The sequence below is a fragment of the Austrofundulus limnaeus genome, unplaced genomic scaffold (genome assembly GCF_001266775.1).
Source record: "Austrofundulus limnaeus strain Quisiro unplaced genomic scaffold, Austrofundulus_limnaeus-1.0 Scaffold853, whole genome shotgun sequence".
NCBI lineage: Eukaryota > Metazoa > Chordata > Actinopteri > Cyprinodontiformes > Rivulidae > Austrofundulus > Austrofundulus limnaeus.
In genome coordinates, this window is record NW_013953255.1 from 79629 (window position 1) to 85042 (window position 5414).

Consider the following 5414-nt stretch of genomic DNA (forward strand, 5'->3'; position numbering starts at 1 on the left):
GGACCAGGGAGGATGATTCAACCACTCAACCACTAGATGTCGCTGAAAACAACAAATCCTACACACTGTGCCTTTAAGAGGAGCCACACTGTGTGCAAGCTGCCCTCATGTTTCCACACAGGAAGAAAAACTAGTGATTGTTGCTGCAACGTAGGAAACTATCTGAGCTGCAATTAGCAACACAGCTTTAGTGAGGAATCCAAAACACCACGCAGCTTGCAGGGGTTTCATTTAACTTGCTGCAGAAGCTTGTCGTCTTGTTTAGAGTTTTAAAAATAAACTGCAACAAATTTTCTTTCAAAACAATCAGAGTTGAGGGCGTTTCTAACGCGTCTGTGCAGGTGGGAAAAAAAATCACGCCCATGATAAATTATTAATCTGCAAATCAAGTCATCTTCATTTCAAAAGAGCACTCTGACAGATTAAATTACAGATCTGGAGGAGGCGGAGGCGGGTGCAAAAGCTAGAATAGAGTTTTCAATTAGTCGTAATTTTCAAAAAACTTGCAGCACAAAATGTGTCTGCTCTTCTCACTGATTACAAACACTCAGTATTTAGTGACTGAACACTCAGCCCTACTGTTAGTTTCCTGTTTGTTATTTTTACATGTCAGTGACATAATATTTCTGGATAAACTATTTCTAGAAAAAAAGCAGCTTTACACAGAAGCCCACTTCAAAATGGTCAAATTACCACTTTAATTTTTTATCTAAGACCTTATTTTAACAAAAAATCTGTCCAAACATTTGTGTTCTACAGGTGAGGCGTAAAGCAGCACATCTTATGGCTGTGTTTGTTAAAGTTTGTACACCCGTGTGTGGTTCTCTCAGGGTTCTGCCTCCTTCAACAGATTCAAATGGTCACGAACAGAAAGGCACGGTCACTAATGTCACACAGGAGAACCTCTCTGTGAAAGGCAGCGTCACACTCTGAGCTGTGTGAGGAGTGCAAACGAAAAGACTACAACGATGCTAAAGAAAGAAAAAAAATCTATTTAAAGTTTAGAGTAGTGTTTGAATCAGGTTCGTTTTTTCCTTCTCCGGTGGAGAAATTCAGATTTCAGGCTTCATGTTTTGGTTTCAGGGCTCGATGAGTTCACTTCCTGTCCACAAACTGAATAAAGGCCGTCACCGTCTCATTGTAGAAATGAGTAAAGTATTCTCACAAGACAATAAATAAAGCACACAAGATCAGTTACATACTGGGCTTCTTACGACTTTAACGTAAACGTTATTTACACCGCAGTGCTGCCTGATCATTAAAGCACTGTGAATGTTTGAGCCAACATGTCTGGAAGGTGCAGATGTGGAACATAAAGTGAAAGTAGCACAACTTGAGCTTTAAGGGTAATACAATCCTGGACTCACACTGCACCAACAGTGGTGCACTAACAGTCGTAGTGGTGATTGCAGAGGCAGCAGGTCGTCATCAGAAAAGACCAGCTGTGGAGGTGAAGAGTGGATCTGAAAAAACAACAGAATCACTCCGTAAATCTGCTGTCTTTATATTTTAATACAAAATAATAAACCACACACACATTTTAAAGTAAACATCTTTGGAAAGGATGGAGTTAGAACCATTTTAAAGTAGACATATGTTTTTAAATCCTTCACTGTGCAGTGATATATGGACAATCATCCTAAGCATTATGTCCCAATCCAATATCAACATTAATATTGATCTGACATTAGTCAAAAATCAATCTGATTATATCGACCTGCATCTAAAATCTCCAATATAATCAGTCCTTTTTATTCATTTTATTTAATTATAAAATATTCTTAGGTTTAAGTTAAAAATGTATGTAACCCATTGAATAATAAATGGGTCAGTTTTTCTCTTACCTACTGTTATTGTTCAGTGTTTGACTTGATCAGGGCTTTGAGATTCTACACTATAAAATTAAGGATGTATTTAATAAGGATTTGAGGTTGTTTTTTAGTTTTTGTTTAGTTTTGTTTGTAGATCATTATTGTTAAAATTTATTTTTTGAGAAAAAAGGTGCAGATATAAGATTTTTTTTACTTTCTGTTTCCTTTCATTTTATTTGTGATTTATGTTTTTTATTGTACATAAATTTTGTTATATTTTTAAGAAATGAAATGAGTAAAAGAATAAATATGTAAAAATTGTTCCGATATCGTATCTGAAGTGACAAAAGTTGTATGGGGACATCCCTGCTAAACACACTGCTAAAGTTTTGACAAAGAAGAGGAATGTTTACGCCAGGGGTGCCCAACCAGTCCAGGTGCCCGCACAGCACAATCTTGCTGCGGAGCCTCTAGCGCCGGCTTTGAGCGTCGCATCCCTGAGTGGCTGTCTTGTTTGAAAGCTCTGGCTCTCCCCTACAAGGTGAAAGTTGAAAGAAGTCCCTGCGACATTCCCCCGCAGAGCAATAAGCGGAAAACCTCCAAAATTACGCACCGTCGGACCTCCGCCGGGGGTGGTTTTAGCCCCCCTCCCCGGGCTAGGAGCATCGGATCCCGGAGTGGCTGGTCAGGATTTAAAGCCCTGGTTCTCCCCTACAAGCTGATACTTGAATGGAGTCTCTGTGACGTTGCCCCGCGGAGCTATACGCAAATTATGCACGACTTAGTGCATTTTACGCACATTTTTTGGAGGAAATTCCAACCTTTGTTTGCTTCTCCTGCGGGCTCTGAGCATCGGATCCAGCAAAGTGAGATGATTTTGGAAAGCTGCAGTCCTCCTCTACAAACTGCAGGTGGTTCTTGGGACCTTCCCCTGCGGAGCTATTAACCAATGACCGGCCGAAAAAGGCGCTTTGGTGGGCGATATAGTACTCAATTTACTCCGGAGCCTCTAGCACAGCTCTGAGCATCAGATCCGGGTGAGATATAGCTCATTTTAATGTTCTGGATCTTCGCTACAACCCGGAGGGGGGTGCAAGTTCCTGGGACGTTCCCACGCAGAGATATAAGCGATCAAATGTCGCCGGGCGAGCTCCGGCGGGTGAAACGGCTGATTTCCAGCACGGGGCTGCTTGTGCTGATGCAGGGGGATAAAAGGAAGAGATCCAGTGAGGTGGAACCATGATCCTACGTCCAGAACCTGCTCTCCCACCTGGATTCAGCCAGAAACCCCTGGTGGGCGATATTTCTGCAAAAATGCATAAAATTCAGAAACCCACCTGATGGATCTGTTCCAGGCAATAAAAGGAACAGATCTGATCAGGTGAAACCGGTCCTGGAAGCTCAGCACTGGGTTTTATAGCTGCTTGCGAGAGAGTTTTATATTGTGTCCTTTGATTTTGGGAAAAAAATGGCGGCACTCTTATTGTAGCCATGTTGACCCTGATAGATAATTGTTTTGTTTTTCCTCCCCTGTATGGAGAGAAGAGAGGAGAGTTCTTTGAATAAATGGAGACGAGTTCCCGTGCTCCAAAGTTACTTGACTCTGTGGTTCTCACTGGGCAGGTTTTCAGCCCTCACACGTTACAGTGAGTACTAATTGAAGGAGGTAAAAAAAATTTATCCTTTTTGTTCGAGCATCACTTTTATGTTTCTCTGTCAGGAGTTAAGTAAGATGTTTATCTTTTTTTTGTAGGTAAATATTAGGGGTGCAACAATACATGTACCCGTATCAAACAGTGCTTTAGGTTCAATACACACTTGTATGAAACAATACAGATTTTTAAAATTTACTTTATCATCTTGTCTTCTGAAGATGCTGTGTTGAAGGATCAGTGGATCTGTGTTCGACTACTCCACCTAGGCTGCATTTTTGAGCACAGATCCACTGAGAAACTTGCTGTTTCAGCAACATTTAATTTAAAAACCTGGATTTTTGAGGTTAAACAAATGTTCATAATTAATTTAAATAAATTACGAGTTAAAAGGGGCGTGGACATTTCTCTTTTTTGTATCGAAAAAATATCGAACCGTGAGACTAAAGTATCGAACCAAATCGTGAATTTTTTGTATCGTTGCACCCCTAGTATGTATGTATGTATGTATGTATGTATGTATGTATGTATGTATGTATGTATGTATGTATGTATGTATGTATGTATGTATGTATGTATGTATGNTGTATGTATGTATGTATGTATGTATGTATGTATGTATGTATGTATGTATGTATGTATGTATGTATGTATGTATGTATGTATGTATGTATGTATTTCCACAAGAAACAACTGAACTCACTTTATAATTTATATTTCTTATTCTAAAACCTGTCCAGGCTAAAGGAAGAAAACTAAGGGTGTAGTTAAAAATGCAAAGTGTCAATTTGATGTTTTATTTGCTAATTAACTGTACATTTTTTGTATTATCATATACATTTGGATGAATTGCTTTTCATGCTCAGTTATTTTTGCTTTTTTGTGAGGTACCTACAGTTCTGTCGTACACAAGTGTGCAACAATAAAGTGTTTTCTAATAGTTATTTACATAGATATTTGTGTTTATTTACAAGTGAAAATAGAAGCATTAAAATCCAGGGTTCCTTTCAGCAGGGGTTTTAAAACATCTCTTCTAGAATTGTGTAATGTAAAACTGATGGTGGTGTAAACAGACATTGTTTAAAAAAATGCTACAACTCTTTCATGGTTTACTTTTGTTTTTTTCTGTGATGTTCTTGTTAAAGAGACATAACCAAATATTAGCAGGGGCGTATGTTTATACGCAAGTCTGTGTGGATTAAAGGAAATCCAGAGTAAATTTAAACTTGTGAACCTAGTTCCTGTTTATTGTAGAATATAGTATCCTGTTTGCTGATGGTGGTCAGAGGGTCTGGTGGCTCAGGTGCCTGGCAGCCCCACCTCAGTGTGCCCCATGGCTGCTGTGGCTACAGTGTAGCTTACCACCATCAGTGAGTGTGAACAGGTGAATGTGTGTAAGTGTAAAGAGCTTTGAGGTCTGGAGGGACTTGATAAAGTGCTATAAGTTCAGTGCATTTACCATAAAATTGAGCTGTTTGTTGTAAATTTCATCCTGGAAAAATAACGATTCAATTAAACCATTAAAGCTCAAAATCTAAATGACAATAACACAAAATATATCTTTATATTTAAAGGAGACCAATTATGGGTCCTAGAAATGTTTATGGTATGTCTGTGGGCTGACCAGACCATGTTCATTCAATTTAATGCACAAAATAATTCTCAGATAATAAAATTTCCCATTTTCTAGTTCTGCCTGCTCTGACTTCTGTTCAGCAGAGCTGAACAGAAGAGATTTTATGTTAATGAGCTCTGTTGGTAACGCCCTCCAAAAATCTGTTGACATTAACTCCGCCCTCCGAAGCCAGCGTTTCGGCTAATAACAGCAGAAGCTCCGTTGTACAACCATATGAGACCCAGAGGCAGAGTCGTGGTCCCAGCTTCTTTTTTTTTTCTCCCTCCTCTGCTCTGCGCTCACTCTGCATGCTGTTACCAGAGCAGGGAGCAGCAG

The 5414-nt window shown here is 39.4% G+C and overlaps 1 protein-coding gene across 1 annotated transcript in view; it reads right to left on the minus strand.

Moving 5' to 3' along the window:
* Positions 1 to 4: 4 nt before the first annotated feature.
* cunh6orf47 (chromosome unknown C6orf47 homolog) overlaps positions 5 to 5414 on the minus strand; it is a gene marked incomplete at its 5' end in the record, with an annotated part of 7514 nt that continues 2104 nt past the window's right edge. Inside the window, 1 exon segment of the mRNA XM_014029102.1 lies at positions 5 to 1463.